The sequence below is a fragment of the Sus scrofa genome, chromosome 13 (genome assembly GCF_000003025.6).
Source record: "Sus scrofa isolate TJ Tabasco breed Duroc chromosome 13, Sscrofa11.1, whole genome shotgun sequence".
Classification (NCBI taxonomy): domain Eukaryota; kingdom Metazoa; phylum Chordata; class Mammalia; order Artiodactyla; family Suidae; genus Sus; species Sus scrofa.
This window is the reverse complement of record NC_010455.5, coordinates 1566583-1589036: the sequence shown is the minus strand read 5'-3', so window position 1 is coordinate 1589036 and position 22454 is coordinate 1566583. Positions and strand designations below refer to the sequence as shown.

Below are 22454 nucleotides of genomic sequence, written 5' to 3'. Positions count from 1 at the left end.
GTAATAGTTATGTCCTCCATACTATCTAAAGCCATTATCTGAAGTCTTAGCATTGAAAATAAATCCCTCAATTTTCTCCTGCTCCTAGTCTAGTAAATATGTAAATGTAAAGACTCAGATCAAAGACAAATTCTACCACTTGGAAAGATGAAATTAGTATTCCTAATACCGTTTGGTGGCTTTTAGATCCTTAGAACATGTATTTTGTTGATTTTTCAATAAAGCATATTAAAGAACGTCTCAATTACTTATTGAATAATCTCTCTAAAAATGCCTGTCAGTGATCATTTAGTCTTAAGATAACACTTTCACTTTAGCAGTAATTTTCAACTCTGGGAAGATAAATCCAAGGGGATTCTATCACACCTTCTGCTTAGAGTATAACTTCCCCACTGATGGTGTCCAAAGTTTAAATAAGAACAAATGAATTAGCATTCCCATTGTGGCTCAGTGGTAACAAACCTGACTACTATCTATGAGGATGTGGCTTTTATCCCTGGCCTTGCCCAGTGAGTTAAGGATCTGGCATTGCCATGAGCTGCGGTGTAGGTCACAATATGGCATGGATCTCAAGTTGCTGTGACTGTGGTGTAGGCTGGCAGCTGCAGCTGCAATTCAGTCCCTAGTCTGGGAACCTCCATATGCCTCAAGTGGGGCCCCCAAAAGCAAAAATAAATAAATAAGTGAATAGATGTAGACAATGACCAAGAATGTTCTAAAATGAAGTCCTTATTAATTAATACATTCTTGAATGTCATCAAATGAGCTATGGGGCAGATATTCTAGGCTGAGGAATTGATAGCTGTCAAGGTTTCAGGGTGCCTCATTGAGTTGAAAGATGCAAGAATTTAACAAAACAAAATCATAAATTATAAAAGCTAATTCAGTAAAGAGGACATCTTCTATATTCTTTAATGGTCATTGTAGAAGCATTAAGGTAATTGAAGCCAAGATGAATATTTGACTCCTGGCTTTGCATTAAATAGTGAGAAATTCTTGTGCAAGGAAATTCACCTGTGAGTCTCGCAGTTAAGATCTAGTCTGCTTGCACATAGAGCTGTGACGATTAAATTTAATTATGTACATGGAAATATTATATCAACTGAAAAGCCCTAAACAAATGCGTAGTTTCGGTGGCTATTTTGATTCTCATTTCCCTAAAAATAAAACTTTCAAATCAAATGTGCAATTTACCTTTGCCAGCACTTTTCCAGAGTTAAAATGAACAATTTAATCATTTAAACTAGAGAAGAATACAAGCATTTTTTTTTAAAGTCACAGCTTTTTAATTGCTGTGAGTCAAAAAATAAAAACAAATTATGCTCAAACCTTAAAATGATAAATATCTTTGTCAAATACCTTGAAAAAAACTGTCATACTTTATGAAGGTGTAAACTTAATTTTTTATTTTAGCAAGTTCATAATAGAATTTATCACTAAGTGGTCATTAGTTGAATAATTAAACAAGAAAAAATCTAGTGCTAGGGCACACAATGACATAAGAAAATAAAAATTCTAAAATCTAATGAGTTTCTAAGTATAATGTTACATAATTTAAAGATACTCCTAATCAGTAATAAGAAAAACTTGTCAAAGTAGCTTCTGCGGGAGTTCCCTTTGCGGCACAGCAGAAACAAATCCGACTAGGAATCATGAGCTTGCAGTTCATCCCTGGCCTTGCTCAGTGGGTTACCATTAGCTGTGGTGTACGTCACAGACGAAGCTCAGATCTGGCATTGCTGTGGCTGTGGCTTAGGCCAGCAGCTACAGCTCCGATTAGAACCCTAGCCTGGGAACCTTCGGGTGCGGCCCTAAAAAGAGAAAAAAAAAAAAAAAAAAAAAGAAAAGAAGTAGCTTCTGCAATTAATAGCTTTTTTTTTTTTTTTTTTTTACTTTCTATGCCAGGATGGAAATCTGTTAAAAAATAGATAGCATTCTCCTGCTCAGTGTTTTTGACTTACATCTTATTCCAAACTTCATTTTAACATTGAATATGTCATATACATTATACTGCATTCTTCTTTTTTTTTGTCTTTTCTAGGGCAACTCCCGTGGCATATGGAGGTCCCAGGTAGGGGTCGAATCGGAGCTACACTGGCTACCCAGAGCCACAGCAACGCAGGATCCGAGCCATGTGTGCAACCTACACCACAGCTCACGGCAACGCCAGATCCTTAACCCACTGAGCGAGGCCAGGGATCGAACCTGCAACCTCATGGTTCCTAGTCGGAATCGTTAACCACTGAGCCACGACGGGAACTCCCACAAGTGAACTCTTATATTGAATTCTTTTAACTTGTATAGAAGCAGCCTATGCATCAACCAACTACGTTAACCTATTTTTCTGAAGTAAACTTTTTTTCTCGTTTAAGATTCTATCTTGTGGGATAAACCAAAATGGAAAAGAATATTAGGAGTATATACACAGGAGTTCCTGTCGTGGCACAGTGGAAACGAATCCAACTAGGGACCATCAGGTTGCGATTTGATCCCTGGCCATGCTCAGTGGGTTAAGGATCTGGCGTTGCCATGAGCTGTGGTGTAGGTTGCAGATGTGGCTTGGATCTGGTGCTGCTGTGTCTCTGGTGTAGGCTGGCAGCTGTAGCTCCTATCAGACCCCTAGCCTGGGGCCCTCCATATGCCGCAGGTGTGGCCCTAAAAGGACAAAAGACCAAAACAAAGAGTATTCACACACATATGTATATATAATATTATATATATATAAACCGAGTCACTTGGTTGTAAAGCAGAAATTAGTACAACATAGTAAATCAATTATAATTTAATTAAAAAGATTCTATCAATTAGGATGCTTCTAGCTGCAAGTAACAGAAAATGTTTATTATCTCACAGTAATGGAAGTCCCGTGGTGGGAAAGGCTCTAAGGTTGGTTAATTTGTAGCTTAATTATTATGTATCAAAGGACTTTGCTTCCTCTCAATACTACTTTGCTATCTGTGGTATTAGCTTTTCCACAAGGAAGAGGGGTAATAAGATGGCTGCAGTACTTGGAAACATTCAAAATTGTGGGGAGAAAAGGAAGGCTTGTTAAATCACATACTACCAACACCAATCCCCAGAATTTCTGATTTTGTAGGTCTAGGTAGGATCTGAGTTTCCAAGTGATGCTGGTAGTGGGAGCCACACTTTGGGAAACACCGGCTTAGGAGTTCCTATTGTAGCGAAGCAGAAATGAATCCTACTAGTATCCCTGAGGATTTGGGCTTGATCCCTGGCCTCACTCAGTGGGTCGGTGGTCCAGTGTTGCAGGGAGCTATGGTATAGGTTGCAGATGCAGCTCAGATTCTGCATTGCTGTGGCTGTGGTGCCAGTTCAACCCTTAGCCTGGGAACTTTCATATGCCTCGGGTGCAGCCCCCAAAAAAGCAAAAAAAAAAAAAAGAGAGAGAGAGAGAAACACCAGCTTAGACCTATGATCCTGAGGGGATGTTTAGGATCACCATAAGTTCATTGCAATGTGCACTTTATCATTTGGACTAGAACACGAAGTTCTCTTTACTCTCCTCATAGGGCTTGATGCCATTTCTAGTTGTCAACTCCCTCGTAAACATTTCTATAGTGGACATTACCCACTAGAATACCAGTATTCTCAGTAGCTGAAGTAGCTGTTTCTTAGAAAATAGTTTTGCACTCAATTGTTTGAACTGCGACTGGTTGGGCCGGTTCAAGACCCCAGTCTGCACTTGAGCTTACTTGTTCCTGGCTTTTAGAAAGCTCTTTTTTCTTTCCCAAATCCCCATTTTCCCAATCCCAAATAAAGGACATTTGGCAATATTGAATTATTTAAAATAATCTTCTGAAATATGCTACATAATTATTGTCTTTTATAATCAAGGAAGCCAAAAAAAGTTGTCTGAGGGTATATTATAAATGCTGCTAATCTAATTTCCCACCTGATCTTTATTTGTAGTGATGAATTTTCCAACCTGAAGTTTTAAGTGTGCTCATGTTGCAAAAGCTCCTTCCTGCCAATTTGTAATTCCCCTTTTCTACCATATGTCTTGCAAACCATCCCTTTGCTGCGTGTTCCCTACTTTGTGTAGTATGTTCAATGGGAGCATGGTCTGTTTGCTTCATTGTCCAGGGCTAAACTTCATCATCTTCATAAAGCCATGGGCAATTTCTGGACTGTGGATTTCCCTTTCATTTATTATCATAATGGCATTTTTGTGCCTTTTTTCTCATTTGTTCTCACAATGGGAAGCACACTGGAGAGAGATGATTTCTGCAGGGGGCCTGCAAGCACATGGGACAAGTTCAGGCAAAGATGCAAGCTATGCAAAAATATTTGACTTCTAGAAAATAGTTGGGTAGAAAACTTTTGAGTGCAAAATGTAATTATTTTGGAGGTCTAGAGAAATGCAACCTTTCCCAAAGTTCTCTCAGACACCAGTCTGCAGAAGAATAGAGACTGAAAATATTTCTGATGTCAATCAAAGAATGCATTTAAATGGAGGGAAGAGGGCTAGGCTATTACTGCAAAACACAGCAGGGGGCCAGCAGACACACTATGGAATCTATCCAAACTATTTATGACAACCAACCCATCAGGAAGGCTTTCAAAGTTAGTTAAGTACTGGCCAATAGCAATTTAACTTACTTGGCAATTCTAAGGCCTGTAGCCCATGCCTAATCTCCTAGCCATCTTGTCAACAAATAACTGATAACTGTGCTGGAAGTTATAGCACTTTTACTAGTCTCCTAGCCATCTTGTCCAGGAAATAACTAACTGTGCTGGAAGTTATAGTGCTTTTACTTAGGCATTGATATGCATTCCATCAAAATCCGAAGCACAAGCTCAGCTGAAATTTCCTACTTGTAGAGAAGTAGCCAGCTCAACATTATTATCTTTTAATTTCAAATGGTTACCTGAGTTCAAAATCCAAGTGTGAAATTTCATCTGCTCTGGGCAGTGCTCAATACTTAACACTCCTTGAAAAGATTAGTACTTACTCAGATCAACCAACCCATCAGGAATTATATTTATTCATTCTACAAGCATTTTTTTTAATGAAATCCACTTTCCAGACTACCCATTTATTCAATAGGTCTTTTTATTATATATTTACTATCGACAAAATATTTGGGGATTAGAGATGAATTATGCCAGTTTGGACACTGGACAGAACATCTTTTAAATACGTACATTTTAATCTCAAATATTGGGGATTTGGAATATGGAATATTCTATGTCTATTTTCTCTTTTTTTCATTTTTTATTTCTTAATATGCATGATAAAGATTTTTTCATATAATGGTTTTTTTTTTTTCATTATAGCTGGTTTACAGTGTTCTGTCTTTACGTCTACTTTCTTTTTTTTTTTTTTTTGTCTTTTGTCTTTTTAGGGCCACACCCGCAGCATATGGAGGTTCCCAGGCTAGGGGTCTAATCGAGCAGTAGCCGCCGGCCTATGCCACAGCATCGTAGGATCAGAGCCGAATCTTCGACCTATACCACAGCTCATGGCAACTGGATCCTTAACCCACTGAGCGAGGCCAGGGATGGAACCCGCAACCTCATGGTTCCTAGTTGGATTTGTTTCCACTGCACCACGATGGGAACTTTTCTGTCTATTTTCAATGGAAAAAATGAAGTGCACAGTTGGCTCTTGGACATGGGACGCACACTCATTCTTCTGCCTTTCCTTACCCTCACTCACCTGCACCTCTACCTATTCTCATCTCCAACCCAGAAGGTTAGTAGTACTACATATCAAAAATCTCAAATTCACCACATGCTCAGAACCTGCTGAATGGGGGAAGTGAGTCATACTTGGAATAAACTTCTTTAGAAATAAAATTTAAAAGAGCATAATTAAAATTCCTTAGTTTATTTTCGCATTTAAATATAAATATGCTTTGCTTGCTCATTTCTGCTTGCTAGTTTTGAGGGCATTTGCTGTTTTTATTCTATTCTAGTACTCATAAAAAAAAAAAAAAAAAAAAAAAAAAAAAAAATTCTTTTTTTTATTTTTGATTTTTATTCTTACTTCCAGTTTTTACTCTTCGAGTACTGCTAAGACACAGAACCAAGCCGATTTGTAGCAATTCTGGCAGGTGGCTGTTATAACACTCACTTCATATGACACTTCTTGCAATAAGATTGTATATCAGCAAACTTGACCCTTAGCACGTCCTTCATCCTATAAGAAGAAAAATACTTGTGTTGTTCCGCTGGAGACTTATAAAAATGAAGTGCTTTTAAAATTTTCAACTTAAAAAATGGCAACTTTTTCTAGCAACTATGTAAAATCCCTTAGTTATTAAACTTTGGTACTTAAAACAATGTTAAAGACTCTGAGGAAAGATTTAAAATAACTTTTTCTAAGTTAATTTTTAAATCCCAAGGGCCATATTTTGTGCCGGTTTCTGAAAATGCCTGATATCAATTTTGATATTAAAAACAGGATGCCTCATATCCTTTATGTAAAAGGGACAGCATAAATAAAATCAGGACAGCATGTCTGTTCTATCTCAACCTTCCCTTTTGTAATATACCCCCAAGCAGAGAAGCCTGACAAATTTCCCCTCTATTGCTCATGTGTGACCACTTTTTGCATCAGATATACTTAATTTTGTAGGTTAAATACGCAGAACAAAATGGGAGTAAAGATTTTTAGAGTATCGATGTCTAAAGAATTAAGAGGAAACCTGAACATAATACAGCTAGTTGTCATCAATCTCATTCTGGCTCCTAGCAGTCCATGCTTTTGCTTGTTTCTCTGTATAGTGCTTTATAGTGCTTATAATTCACAACCTGTCTTCATTTTATCAGATCCTCACAACAATCTTTTGAGGGAAAAAAGGGGAGTTATTATGCCTCTATCTACATATAAAATTTCATAATACATATGCATGTATGTACGGACACACACACCTATGTTTGTATATATATGTTATGCAGTGTAACTATATTTTAGTACCTTTCCCCTGAGATGAGGAGGTGGAAATTGCTACACATCAAATTTCATGGTAGGTTAGCTGGTCAGAAAAGGAGATGTTGGAAGAAGGAAGATTTCTGGAGCTTGTGGCCCCACTACTCTGTCTTGAATATTATTAACATCTACTATCTTTCACATGCAGAGGAATTCAAAGTTGGTGCTACAGATATTGACTAGTTGGTCGAGGAAGGGTAAGGCAAAGAATAGGAAACCACTCTGTAGAGAAATGCTAATGAAGCTTAAGGACCAGCTAAGTGGTTGAAAGCTATTCTTTATGGGTTTTTGCTGCTCTCAAGCCTTGGAATTTGTGAGATGACTGACAGTAGATTAAGAATGAAGTATGCAACAAATCTTCTGGACAAAACTGGTATTCTCCAGTTTCTTCTTTGGCTTGGCAATAGGAATAATGGCTTTCACAATTTAGGCAACCAGAGTAAAATTCCAGTTTAAATTATTTCAGATATAAGCCATGGAGTGATAAATCTTGGGGGGAGTGTGTTCAGTTAGGGATTCAGTGTTAAGGTGTATTGCGGTACCCAAGGGATAATTCTGAAAAGTTGTCTTAAAGTGTTTGAGCTCATTAAAGCAATGCAATAGAAAACTACCCTCTTTTGTAAGATCATATGCTAGTAACAATGTCTGTATCTGTACAATTCCTATTTTAGATGCCTTCTTGTGTTTTCAGTGTGATGCTGTGGTGTCAAGATCCAATAAGTATGGTAATAATCACTACAAAGTGATTACAACATTGAGCAAAATACAGCACATTCTTTGTTGTAACAATCATAGGCTTACATGCATCATTAAGGCTAAATCATTAAGCCTGCAAGCCAGAGGTAGGTCATATAAAATAACTCTGAGACTTGAGGTCTGCTTCATCCTGATTTTTATGGTTTCACATTTGAAATTTAAGGCGATCTCGCCAAATAAAATCTCAATGTCTCTTAAAATCCAGAAAGCTGCCTAGGGTTTTTGATCCTAGACCAGTTCTGCTTAATTTGGGACCAAACAGAACAGCTAACACGGTCCACTGCCTATTTTGACGTTGAACATGTGGTCAGAGAGCACACTGGGATGTGTCACAGGACCTGAGAAAAGGGGCAAAATTTTCAATGGGTGTTAATGTTGACTGAGAGAAGTATCTCCAGCATATAGGGAAGTCTCCCGCGATCTCCCGAGTTCTTTGCAGGATGCCCTGTAACTCAGCAGGTGTAGACCTGCCCTCTAGTGGATTTGTTTGCAAGAGGACTTGGGTTCCATGGCTGCTGTCTGGCTTGACAGGGTTTATTAAACTCAATTGTCCATCAAAAGTGACTTATTGGAAGTCTGGACTAGGTGCTGAGCAAATAAACCGCGCCAGTTGCTGAAGGTAATGCCCACTTTCCAGCTTCCATCTGGGAACGCTAGGCTTCTGCTTGTTCCAGCCTCGAGGGTTTCACACTTGGGACAAATGAGAAGCGCTCCGCTGAGCTCTCGGGGGCCGGTCTGAGCCCTCTTTCCGCGCGGGTCCCGAGCGCACCCCCAGAGCGGTAGAAGTTTGGGAATTGGCCCCGCCCGAAGGTCCGCTTAGAGAAGCCGTGACGGGTCGGCACCAGAGACCGCGGCCCCCGCGTCGCCCGCCGGGATTATGACGGCCTCACGCGGGAGGGGCTCCCAGCCGCTTCATCGGGCGCTCAGGCACCTCGGGTGGCCGCGACCATGGCTGCGCCTGCCCGCTCGGCCCGACCCCGCGGCAGCCTCCTGAGGGCGTGCGGCCGGCGCGGGGAAGCGGGAGGCTCGCCGCTGCTCGCACCCGGTGGGTGCGTAGAAATGGTAGAGAATCAGGTTTCTGCGGTCGGGGGTGGGCCGCCGCTGCAGGGCAGGGGGCCCAGCAGGCAGCCGCACCGCACGGCCGCAGCCCCGTCGCCCGCGGTGCACACGGCCGGGCCTTCATCCACTTCCGCCGTCCCCGCCCCGGCGTGAGAGTGCGCCTGCGCGCGTGCCCCGCGCGGCGGAAGTGGCCGCGACAAAGCTGGGCCTGTGGGGGCCAGGGTGCGGGGCGGTCCCGGGGTGCGGGGCGCGCCGGGGCGGCGGGGAGGGCGGAGCGCAGGAGGCGGAGGCGGGAGCCGACCAGCTCGGCCTCGCTGAGCGCCGGGCTGCCCGGGCCGGGTCCCCTCACCTGCTCCCCTTCCCGCCCCGCCCGCCCTCCCTCCCTGTCGCCGCCTTCACGCCTCGAGAGGCGCCCGCCCGGCGCCGCCGTTCGGCGAGCTGCTCCCGCGAGCCCGCGGGTGAGTCCCCCGCATCCCGGAGAAGGGGTTGGGGGGGCGGCTGGATTACCTCCGGTCCCCCGTTTCTAGAAACTTCCAGGTCTTGGGAGCTGTGTCCGGGGTACCGGGATGGGGGCGCCGCCCAGCCCCGCGGGCGTGAGCAGGGGGATGCGGGCGGCCGGGGTCGGCGCGCTGGGGTCCCTCCCCGCCCCGGTCAGCGCCGCTTCTCCGCTTTCTCTTGCAGATGCTGCTGCTAGGGGTGGTGGGCGCAGCCGCGGGCCGCGTGGCCGGGAGCGGGGGTGACGGCCTGGGATTCCGGGGGCTTCTCTTCTCGTCCTCCTCTTCTCCCTATTCCCAGTGTGGCCGTGGCTGACACTAAAGACTTTGTAGCCACCAACCCAAGTGCAGTTTCGATGGAAGATGAAGGTAAAGGCCCCCGGCAGGCGGGTTGCAGCGCGGAGTTGAGGGTGTGGTGGTTGGCTGTTAAGTTGTCTTTCTCTACCTTTTTATTTCTCTGATTTTATTTTTTCCCTTTGATTGTGAAGTGTCCAAGTAGTTGCTTCCATAGGGTTTCTGGATTTTATCTTGGTACAGTGGGGGCGTTTCGGAAATTAAGGTTCTGTAGGGTGACGGAGCTTGATTCTGCTTTCCCAAGGAACCCGCTTTCTTTACCTTAGGGGATGGAAAGGAAGTTTTCATTTCAGATGGCATCTCTGCTTTGCTTCCCGAGCTCTTTGAGAGACACCACTCTAGGGGAAGTGGAAATGGAGAGGGAAGACCCTGCGCTGCATCCCTGTGTATTTGCATGTCAAGTCTTAATGTGGTTTAACTCGTTTTTTTAAGAAAGAAAGTGGCTTTTTAATAAATACATCTTTGGGGAAAAGAGAAATAATGTTTTTCAGTTAACAAAAATCAGCTCTGATATTAACGAAATATGATGAGGTGATTTCCTTTCTTAAAGTTCCTCATTTGAAAACATGCTTTAGGAGGTTGACGGTGGAACCTGTTTGTCCACTGAACTCTGCAAATGCCCTGGATTATCATCATATGTTACTTGATTCCTTGGCCCTCATTAGAATATTTAATGCTTTTCATACACGGCACTGATTATCTCTGAAAAGCAATGAACAACTCTGAATAAATGCCTTTTTCTCCTTCTAAAACACATATTCTTTGGACTGAATGCGATAGTCTTTTTTATTCACTTTTTTTTCCCTTAAATGGGGCTGAAAGATGCTGTAAAAGATATTTACAAATTACAGTTTGTCCTCATGGAACAGACTTGTGGTTGCCAAGGGGGAGGGGGGAGGCGGTGGGATGGAGTGGGAGTCTGGGGTTAGTAGATGGAAACTTATATTTAGAATGGATAAGCAAGGAGGTCCTGCTGTATAGCACAGGGAACTATATCCAATCTCTTGAGACAGAACATGATGGAAGATAGTATGAGAAAAAGAATGTGTGTGTATGTATGACTGGGTTACGTTGTACAGCAGATACTGGCACAACATTGTAAATCAACTATACTTCAATAATAATAATAATAAAAAGGATGCCCAACCAGTTTAAAAAAATTGTTCTCATGTATCTTTGGTTTTAAAAATCTATATCTGGTATAGAGGAGCTTCAGTTAGGGTTTGCTGGCTGCTTTCTAATTTGTTTTTCCATTGTTGTAAATGTAAGCTTGAGTGTCCTAAGTAGGACTAGTCCATTATAAAATAGGTGTTTCTTATATGCAGTAATTTGTTTTGCTGAGACCCCTGGGATATGTGGGAAATATGATGAGAAGCATGATTACCTTGCTTAATTTACTCTGGACAGATAGGTTATTGGTGGAAGACATTTTCTGAAATACTGAAGTATGTAACTGCAGAGGACTTGTACTGTCTAATTGGATCTTTAGAAACTATTTGAAAGCAGTTAATATTTTTGTCTAGTGGTATGGAAAATCACTTTTCTGAGTTTTTTTCCTGTCTTTTAGTTCATAGATTTAAGGAAGGCAAATCCTTTCTGCCTGAAAGGTAAAGAATATTTAATGCATTCATATATGTGTTTCTTGATAGTTGCATCTTAAATAACATGTAAAACTTGATCTTCTGCTTTCAGAATGTTACCTGATTTGAGAGTGTAAAGTCAGTAGGTTGTTAGATGTTCCTTCTTTGTTTCTTGCTCTCTCAGGAAAAGAAGCGTGACTAATAAAGCTGACTCTCATTGTTTGTTGAGGTGGGAGGGAGTGGTTGTGAGATGGGAGCATGGTGCAAGCTTGTATCTGACTGAGTCTCTGTACTTTATGGCCAAATAATGATTTGGTCTCATAGTAAAAGATTATACAATTACTAAAAACTAGTGGGGGGTTTTCTGCTGCATAATAATCAAGCGAACATTTTTGTCAGTTTCTCATTACTGTAACATTTTTCCTCTTTTTTCTTAAACATTTATAGAAAAATGTGTGTATAGCCTAGAAATTTTCAAAACCGATTGGCCATATTGAAATACAGAGGTTACTATCGTTTTCCTTTTTATAGTTAGTATCTTCTTTTACATGATATATTAGCATCTTAGGGGTGTGAAACAAAAATGAATTGAAATTATATCTTAACCATTAAAAGTTGTACAACTTTAAGCAATTCACCTTTCTGAGCTCCTGTTTCCTCATCTGTATATTAGGATTGATAATGCTTAGCTTACATAGTAGGAGGGTTAAATGAGCAACCCTTTGTAAATTCTCTTAGAAGAGAGGAAGGATAGCATTTAAGGGCATGTGCTGTGGAGCCAGGCAACCTGATTTAAATGCTGGATCCCCACTTCACTACCTTTTGGCATTGTGCAAATTGGCAAAGCTTTATATGCTTGTTTCTTTGTAGAATAAAGATATTGATAGAACCTGCCTTATGGAATGGTTCTTAGCATTTAGAATAGTATCTGGCATATAGTGGTGCACAATAAAGTTAATTGTAAATAACCTAGCCAGGTGTTCACATACTCATATGCTGTCTGACATTAATGTCGTTATGAGGAGTTCCCGTCGTGGCGCAGTGGTTAACGAATCCGACTAGGAATCATGAGGTTGCGGGTTCGGTCCCTGCCCTTGCTCAGTGGGTTAACGATCCGGCGTTGCCGTGAGCTGTGGTCTAGGTTGCAGACGCGGCTCGGATCCCACGTTGCTGTGGCTCTGGCGTAGGCCAGTGGCTGCAGCTCCTATTGGACCCCTAGCCTGGGAACCTCCATATGCCGTGGGAGCGGCCCAAGAAATAGCAAAAAGACAAAAACAAAACAACAACAACAAAAAAATGTTGTTATGACATTGAATGTTGAAAGGGGGTATTGCGGTGGCCAAAATGCTCTGTATGAAGTTGTCATTATTGGTTATGGAATAACTGGAATTAGGTGCAGGATTTTTCTGTAGTGTTAAGGCTTTAAATCCACATGGAAAGTTGGGGCTCTACCAAGAAACTGCAGGCCAGTGTAGAAAGAGACAGGTTTGGATTTGAATCCTAACAGGTAATTTTTTTCCTTTCCTAAAAATCTCATGAGTTACTATATTTCTAAACTTTCTCAACTGCTAAGTTTTCTCATCTGTAAATGGGATATTGGCGTCTTTTTGAGGATTGGCTTGAGGAAAGAATGAAGCATGGTATGTCAAGTGCCTAGAACAATGGTCAGCACACAGTTAGCCTGCACAAGTGACTGAGGGATTCCTTCTCTTTCCCAGAAACAGACTCTCCAGTTGGTGTCAGGGTAGAGTTGCTGGAGGCTCCCTGGAGCCTTAGCCCGAAGGTCCTTAGGGAGTTGCCCTGTCTACAGCTTCAACCATGTGATTCCTTTTAGTCACAGTGGGGGTTTTTTTTTTTGGCACTTCAGATTCACTTCTGGATCTTTCTCCCATGGCCCACTTAAACATTCTCGGCAAACCTTGACCAGTTTTTAGCCTTAGCCTCCAGGATGCATCATGAATACTTCCAGTCATTCACTAAAAGTGTCTGAAGTTTTAATTTCCTGGAATTTCAGGGACTTCCATTTATGAGTTAGATTTTATCCACATCCTTTGTAACTCTTTTCACATTTATTAGAAATCTGAACAGATAACATTTAGGAATTGGAACTATACAAGAAAAAAATCTTATGATTTTTTAAAAAAATTAATCATTTGTACGTTTAAAGAGATGGCTTATTAGAAAAGATATTTCTACCTGGAGAAATTTGCAAATAGTTCCTCCTTCCCAGTAATGGATTTTTTTGTTTGGAATAAATTTGGCCTTTCCCAGAGAAAAAACAATATAAATTTAATGCACATAAAACTATTTAACATAGCATTAAATATAGAAATGTAATAATTTTCATTAGAGGCAGGGCTAGTCCATCTAGAAAAAATTCCCCAGATCTTTTTGGATGGCATTTGAAAATGATAGTGTGTTTATTTACACTTTACTTTTTAAAATAATTCTTTTTGAAGTTCGGTTGTTAATCACTAGGAATGTGTCAAAAGATTTCTAGGATTGTTGGAGCAACTGTAAGGAAAAAGGAATGAGAAACCATCTTAATTATATTTCTTTAACTAGAAATGGGGAACCAAGTTATAAAAATATTTTATATTTTTAGGTGTGGAAAATGTAATTTATTAAGCTTGCAGTTTTGTTGATAAAATAATATTCTTAATTTCTAGAAAAGAGTTGAAGCTAAAAGAGATTATGTGATAGCATTTTATGAACTGTAGTTAACTCAGGAAGGATGCTGCAGAGATTATTTGTAAGCAATAGCCTCCTGACAGTTGAGTCTTAAATACATGATTTATCTTAATGTTTTTAGCATTCATTTAATAGCAGAATTCAACTCTGAGACTGAAGCAGTTTCAATCAAAATAGTCTCCTTCGTCCAGCGTTGCCATGAGCTAATGGTGTAGATTGCCATTGTGGCTCAGATCCTGCATTGCTGTCCCTGTAGCCTGGGAACTTCCATATGCTTAAGGTGGGGCCCTGAAAAAGATGGGGAAAAAAAATAGTCTCCTTAGAAATACTCCCCTTGGAACTCAAGCTTTATTTTCTTTGAGACCTTGGTTAACCATAATCTATTTAACAAGGTTAAATTTTATTTTAAAGCTGGAAAGAACACCATAGCTTGATGGTAAAGTTAGCTGAGGTAATTTTTTTTTTTTTTTTTGCCATTTCTTGGGCGCTCCTGCGGCATATGGAGGTTCCCAGACCAGGGGTCTGATCGGAGCTGTAGCCACCAGCCTATGCCAGAGCCACAGCAACTCGGGATCCGAGCCGCATCTGCAATCTACACCACAGCTCACCACACCACCAGATCCTTAACCCACTGAGCAAGGCCAGGGATGAACCCACAACCTCATGGTTCCTAGTCAGATTTGTTAACCACTGAGCCAGGACAACTCCAAGCTGAGGTAATTTTTAAATTACACTGTTGTTACATGTAACATCTTAAAGATCTCTTAGGGATAAGTTCACAAGTTCCTCCCATATTTGTTAAAAGACAGATTCTTTTTATAGTGATCTCAGGCATCAGTTGTAACAAGACTATTTTTACAATTTTAATATAGACAAGTGTTAGTAAAAGGCAGTAAAGTAGAAATTGGTTGGGTTAGCTCTAGGTTAATGCTAACATTTCACACAGGGCAGGATTTCTTAGGAAAAAAAATGTCTGGCTGTTGATGCATTTCTTCTTGAATTTGTATGGCTGGTATTTACATGCATTTTAAAATGTCTTCCATCCTCAAGGTTTTAAGTTAATATTGACAAAGATATACATTTTAGAATTACAGCCATCCCTCAGTATTGGGGGATTGAGTACAGGAACTCCATGGATATCAAAACCTGAGGATGCTCAAGTCCCTTCTACAGAATGTTGTGTTTACATATTGCCTGTGCACACCGTCTTTTTTTTTTTTTTTTTTTCTTTCTTTTGCCATTTCTTGGGCCACTTCTGTGGCATATGGAGGTTCCCAGGCTAGGGGTCGGATCGGAGCTGTAGCCTCCGGCCTGCACCAGAGCCACAGCAACTCAGGATCCGAGCCACATCTGCAACGTACACCACAGCTCACGGCAACGCCGGAACCTTAACCCACTGAGCAAGGCCAGGGATCGAACCCGAAACCTCATGGTCCCTAGTCAGATTCGTTAACCACTGAGCCACGACGGGAACTCCATGTGCACTCCCTCTTGACAATCTAGATTACTTATATAGTTATCTCTAGGTTACTTAGAGTACCTAATGAAATATAAATGCTATGTAAATAGTTGTAAAAACAATGTAAATAGTTGCTAGCACACAACAAATTTAACTTTTGCTTTCTGGAATTTTCTGGATTTATTTTTTTTCTTCTGTTTTTGATTTGCAGTTGGTTGAATATATCATAGAACCTGTGGATGTGGAGTATACAAGGAAAGTACTCAAATTGGGTGTTCAATTAGATTTGTTTAGGCTGAACTTATTTGATACATTTAGGAAAGAATTGAATGTTTGTTACAAAGCTGTCTCAGTTTATGGACAGAGAACGACAGTGATTGCAGGGGTAAACAGTAAATAGCACTTGAAGATGGTTTGTACCTAGGCATCTAATTCATTTTCAATCTCTGCTTTTTCTTTCTGCTTCAGATATTAGAGAATCTGTGAATTGTCATTTTAAAATATTCCTATCAGGAGTTCCTGTCGTGGCTCAGCAGTAAAGAATCTGACTAGAATCCATGAGGATGGGGGTTCCATCCCTGGCCTTGCTTAGTGGGTTCAGGATCCAGCATTGCCACGAGCAGTGGTGTAGGTCACAGATGTGGCTTGGATCTGGCGTTGTTGTGGCCATGGTATAGGCCAGCAACATTCAACCCCTAGCCTGGGAAATTTCATATGCCTCGGGTGTGGCCTTAAAATGCCCCCCCCCAAATCCTGTTAATGATAATTTCTTGATTAAGTGAAGCCTTTTGGCTTACTTTTGATCATTTCGTATTATTGACCTAAACTTGTATCCCCTCAGAGGCTAGCAATTTAGCACATCCCGCTTATTCTTTCAGATAACTCTGAGACATTGAAGCATCCTTGTAGAAATTATTTTCATTTATTTATTTAAACAAATAACCTGATAAAGTTAGAATAGCAGGAGGATCCTGATAATATATTTGCTACCCTGTACTGGTATGTGATGTTCAACCCTTTACAGGAAAACTCCAATTATAACTAAGGCAGAAGTTTTTAGGATGTTAACCATAATACTTTTTTTTTTTTTTTTTTTGCTTTTTTAGGGTCACACCTGCGACAGATGGAAGTTCCCAGGCTCGGGGTTGAATTGGAGCTTCAGCTGCCAGCCTACATCATTGTCACAGCAGCACCAGCTCTGAGCCGCATCTGTGACCTACACCACAGCTCATGGCAGTGCCGTATCCTTGACCCACTGAGGGAGGCCAGGGATTGAACTGGCATCCTCATGGCTCCCATCAGGTTTGTTCACTGCTGAGCCATGATGGGAGTCCTTTTTTTGGTCTTTTTAGGGCTGTACCTTGGCATGTGGAAGTTCCCAGGCTAAGGGTCTCATTGGAGCTTCAGCTTGTGGCCTGTGCCACAGCCACAGTAATACCAGATCCAAGCCACATCTGTGACCTGTATCACAGCTCGTGGCAATGCTGGATCCTTGACCCACTTAGCAAGGCCAGGGATCGAACCCACATCTGCATGGGTACTAGTCGGGTTTGTTACCACTGAGCCACAATTGGAATTCCCCATAATACTTTTCTTGATTATTGTTGTTGTTTTTTTAACTGGGAAGTATAAATCTAAACTTTTGATTAGGTTGTGAATGTCACATACTGGATTTAAAGTTATCTTGGGAGTTCCCGTCGTGGCGCAGTGGCTAACGAATCCGACTAGGAACCATGAGGTTGCGGGTTTGGTCCCTGCCCTTGCTCAGTGGGTTAAGGATCCGGCGTTGCCGTGAGCTGTGGTGTAGGTTGCAGATGCGGCTTGGATCCCGAGTTGCTGTGGCTCTGACGTAGGCCGGTGGCTACAGCTCCGATTCGACCCCTAGCCTGGGAACCTCCATATGCCGCAGGAGCGGCCCAAGAAATAGCAACAACAAAAGACAAAAAGACAAAAAAAAAAAAAAAAAATAAAGTTATCTTGATTGTGATGTCTTCAAGTAAAAAAGGATAGAGTGTTTTCTAAGGACCGTTAGTACAGTGAAGTTCTATTTAATGCCTCGGAGAGAGATCAATTTTAAAACAGATATGGATTTTTTTTCCATCTTAAATCAAAGCCTTTTACTGTAAGAAATTAAGATTTTGATACTGTATATCATGTTAGGAATATATAATATATATGCCTTTGTATGCAATTATTCACTAGATATTGTTTGACCCTAGTTTTAGAGTTTCCCTTGTAGAATGTTCACTGTGCCTACTTTCACCTGGGTTTATACATTGCGAAGGGCGTAAATGTTAGTTGGTTCAAGCTTTTTTTGGAATCTTACCTCACTTCTCTCTTGAGTGTCAGTTATGCATTCCCCTGGAGCAGGCAAAAGTGGTTCATAGCACAAGTGCCAGATATAGCATGCAAGCCGCTTTTTAATGGCATGTGAACTAATCTCTGTTACGTCCTTTTTTTTTTTTTTGCTTTTTAGGGCTACACTTGTGGCACATGGAGGTTCCCAGGCTAGGGGTCCTATTGGAGCTACAGCTGCCAGCCTGTGCCGCAACCACAGCAACATCAGATCTGAGCCACTTCTGTGACCTACACCACAGCTCACAGCAACACCAGATCCTTAACCCACTGAGCGAGGCCAGGAATTGTTCCTAGTTGGATTCATTTCCGTTGTACCACAATGGGAACTCCTATGTCCTTTTTCCTAATGCTCATCAGGGCTTCGGTTTACTGAGAGTTAACATCTGAGTGGAAGTGTATGTGATGGGGTGGGAAAATCCAGTTTACTTTCCCACTCCAGAAAAAGAAATTGTGGTCTTTGCCTCTCACTTTCTGATATCTGCCATTCCTCTACCCTAGAAGTTGGTAGTTCAGTTATGATATCTTGATGTATATACCCTTAATTCATTTGAGGGACAAGGGAGGTGAATTTCTCCTGATTCCTTCTCTTAGTAGCAAAGAGGAGGGGAAATGATCTTATATCTGTATTAGAATGATGGGAATAGAGAGTAGGGATGGCTGAGAGAGACACTGTATTCCTGGGGAAAACAACTAGCAGAACTTGGGCAGTTGTTCTGTCTCTGTATAAAGCTAGCTAACAGAGTGAAGGCTAAGGTTGTCAGGAATGACTTCGAGCTATTAAGCCAGCATAAGTGGGTGAGTGGAGGTGCCCCCAACTAGATGGAGGAGTTAGCTGATGTGGGGGCTGGTCCGAGGGGAGTATGCTTGCTTAATGCCAGACTGTCCTGTGTGTGTCATAGGTCTGTGTGTGGAGGAAACTTTGTTTAAAATCAAACACCAGGTGGGCTAGAAGACCAGGGTTCAAAGTGAGCTCTTGAGACCACAGTTGTCCCAAATTCAGTTTGAACACAGTCTGGCATATAGCCATTGTCTATTGAATAAAAATACTGGCTGTTTCAGTCTAAATCAATGGTTCTCAACTGGGGGCAGTTTTATCCTCCGTGAGACATTTGGCAATGCCTAGAGAGATTTTTGTTTGACACAACTGTAGGGGATGCTTCTGTCATCCAGTGGGTAGAGGCCAGGGATTCTGTAACATCTATGATATACACAAGACATTCCCCTGTGCCCCATCAAAAGAAAGAATTATCTGGCTCTGATGTCAGTGGTGCTGAGATTGAGAAACATTTTTCTAGCCAAAGACAAGGAAGTTAACTCTTCCAAGCTTGATTTCCTAACTTGTAAGAGGATAATCATTACTCTCCCTCAGGCTTGTTGGGATCAAATAGGGAAAGATGTGTGTCTGGCATGAAAAAGCTGCTCAGGAAGTACTAATTTCCTTTACTTTGGTTAATGAATAGATTTGAGGAAATTATTTTTTGGCATTGATCTTTTAAACATCTTCTAATTTGCACATTTTCTGAGAGCTGAGTGGGCTGCTTAGCAAACCTATAGTAGCTTTTATTATCTTAATACTTTTCCCATTGTTTCATCAGATTATGATTTTGACTCTTTTGGCTGGGGGTTTGAGTATTTCATGATTTGTTTCTATCAGTAGGCAAAAATGTTAAAATTTGGATGGAAAGTTTTTACCTGTTAAATCTAATTGAACTTAGTTAAATTCATTATTTTACTTTCAGAACTTTTATTGTTCCAAAGCAGTTTTACTATTCTTTGAAATTAAGACTAAAACATTGTGAGTTATTTGTTTTGGAAAATGCCAGAGCTCCTGTGTCTGTGATGCCCTTTCCCTTTTTGTTCACTTATAACATCTCAAGTAGACTTCTCAGAAGTCAACACTTTTCTTCAGATTTACCTATTTAGGGTGTGCACAGATGGCTTTCCTTTGTGTCTCCAAGTACTTTTTTAACTCTCTTTTGTAAAGTGTGGACTTTACCACCAGCTCTTCCGCCCATGTTAGGGACAGGACACTTGTATTTTCAGTTCCAGTGCAAGTAACCTTTTCCTTGGAAGTGTGTTCTAGTCATAGAATCACTGAGTTTGGGGTTCCCATCTGGCTCAGTGGTTAACAAATCCGACTAGGAACCATGAGGTTGCGGGTTTGATCCCTGGCCTTGCTCAGTGGGTTAAGGATCTGGTGGTGTTGTGAGCTGTGGTGGAGGTCGCAGATGTGGCTCGGATCCCGAGTTGCTGTGGCTCTGGCGTAGGCCGGTGGCTGCAACTCCCATTGGACCCCTAGCCTGGGAACCTCCATATGCTGCGAGTGCAGCTCTAGAAAAGACAAAAAAAAAAAAAAAAAAAAAAAAAAAAAGAATCACTGAGTCTGTCTATTTGCATGTACGTAGTTGTGTGGCATGTCTCACAGAGACAGAAGTTGTTCTGTCTCTGTATACATTAATTTCAAAATGATTTTTTGGCAGCAAAGAAATTCTCATTCAGCTTAAACCTATAGGATTCAAAGTTGGTAGCTTTTGATGCTATTAAATTGTCTCTGATCGCAGATTGCTTGTAAGGGCTTACATGGCTCTATTGTACCTATCACGATTTAGGTCAGTCAGTTAAGTACAGTGTGCAAAGAATGCCACAGTCGTGTCTTTGGTTTGTCATAGCCTGTAAAATTAAGTCCACCTATTAACTGTTGCATGAAATGCATGCCATTGGCATAAGAGAGAACAGGAGAAGGAATGAAGGAATCTAGCATTTGTTTATACAGTTGAATTACTGGCTGGTCCGGTCCATAGATTTCGAGGAAAGTGATACCTTTAACAGAAGAGACTACAGTCTTTTAAAAAACTTTTAAAAATCCTATTACTAGTAAAATAATTGTTGCTGGCTGAAGGCTTCAAAAAGCAGTAGTTGCAGAGTTCCCATTGTGAAGCTGTGGAAATGAATCTGACATAGTGACGCAGCCGAAATGAATCTGACTACTGTCCATGAGGATTCAGGTTCCGTCCCTGGCTTTGCTTAGCAGATTGGGGATCCAGCGTTGCTGTGAGCTGTGGTGTAGGTCACAGATGCAGCTCGGATCCTACTTTGTGTGGCTTGTGGTGTAGGTCAGCGGCTGTAGTTCCAGTTTGACCCCTAGCCTGGGAACTTCCATGTGCTGTGGGTTCAGCCCTAAAAAAAAAAAAACAAAAACAAAAAAAACCCCAGTAGTTGCTTGTTTAGTAATAAATGTAACTTTGTTTTGCAATTAATTAATACCCTCTTCTTTGGGTCATACTTTGAAACTGCAAACATACTGCATCTCATCATACTTTTTCATCCGCAAATTTTTTCATCATACTTTTTCATGGCTTAATTTTTGGTTCTTGCTGGCAGCAGTTATTACTGGGGTGTTTGCTTAAAGGTGATTTTTTTTTTTTTGTTCCTTTTGTCAGGGAGGAAGAAAATCTTACCCTTCTAGGTTCTTCTGGCTGGTCTAAGAATTAGAATGGCAGGAGACAGGCTAACAGGAGAAAATCAGATTTTAATTTGTATGTATAGGAACCCCACATTCATGAGAGAGTCAGAACACCACATGCTTGAGAGGTTCAAAGATAGAAAGATAATATGAGATTTCTGTGCCTTCTGAGCTAAGGAATGGGATGGGGCCTGGGACTTCCAGGGAAAGAGGTTCATTCACAGGACAATAAGAAGATCAGATGTTTCGTAGTTAGGTGTTCCGCCCTACCATATAGATGGGGCCACCTAGATAAAATTTATCTTTGGTTATAACCTTTTTCTGGGAAAACGCCCAATTCAAATTCTAGGTAGTCAAGGGATGAGCCATAGTTTCCTTTGAGCCTCCTGGGTCTCTTGCCTTTAGCTCAAAGTAGTCCACATAGAGACCTGTTCTGAACTCCTACACCTTCATTCCTTCTGTATTTATTGGAATTCTACTGTTAGGAATAACTGTCCCTTTTCCTCCACTCACTAATTGTCCAGTTATTTCTTTACATGGATCATGGATATTTATTTTACCGTATGGGTTAAAATCTGATGCTTTGTTGTTCAAATTGTCCCAGCCTTGGTTATTGAGAGCACTTTGAAATTTGCCTCCTGTGTCCTTTCTACAGTGCACTCATTTTGTGAGTACTAACTTACTTTTTGGTACCACAGTTTATTCTAGGTGCATCTCATGTTTTTCCTTTTTTGCACCAGCCATGAAATGAATCATTTTTTCCACCTCAGATTCATTTTCTTGGAGAACAGCATCTAGGAACTAAGATCTAAGTGTCAGGTATGCTTAGTACTGTTGAGGCGTTACGGTTTCTAGGTCCTCTCATTAGATAGAGCTAGTAAATATATGTACAGTAATATACATTTTGTAGCATGAATACAAATGTATTTTTATTTCCTTGTTCATCTGTATGTAAATTAAAAACCATGGTTTTATTGATGCTGCTAGTTTGAATCCCATATCTATTCTAGAGTTCATGCCAGTCTTTTTTTTTTCTTTTCTTTTTTTTTTTTTTAAGCTTTTTCCCTTTCCTTTTACTTTCTTTTCCAAAGGTAAGAAACTTGGGTTCTTTTTCACAATATATATTAACTTATTTGCTGTATCCTTGTACACACACAAAAGTAGTTTCAGAATTGCCAACTTTCTCCCATATGTAACACACATTTAAAAAAAATTTTTTTTTTCTAGTGAGGTGAGGTCGTTAACCTATATAGTTTTTTATCTTTTTCCTCTTTATTGCTTTTGT

General features: G+C 41.0%; 1 protein-coding gene across 1 annotated transcript in view; it reads left to right on the top strand.

The window, feature by feature from the left end:
* Positions 9002 to 22454, top strand: part of ATP2C1 (ATPase secretory pathway Ca2+ transporting 1) — a 118474-nt gene continuing 105021 nt past the window's right edge. The window contains 1 exon segment of the mRNA XM_013990075.2: positions 9002 to 9228. The gene's annotated coding sequence lies outside the window, so the exon portion shown is untranslated.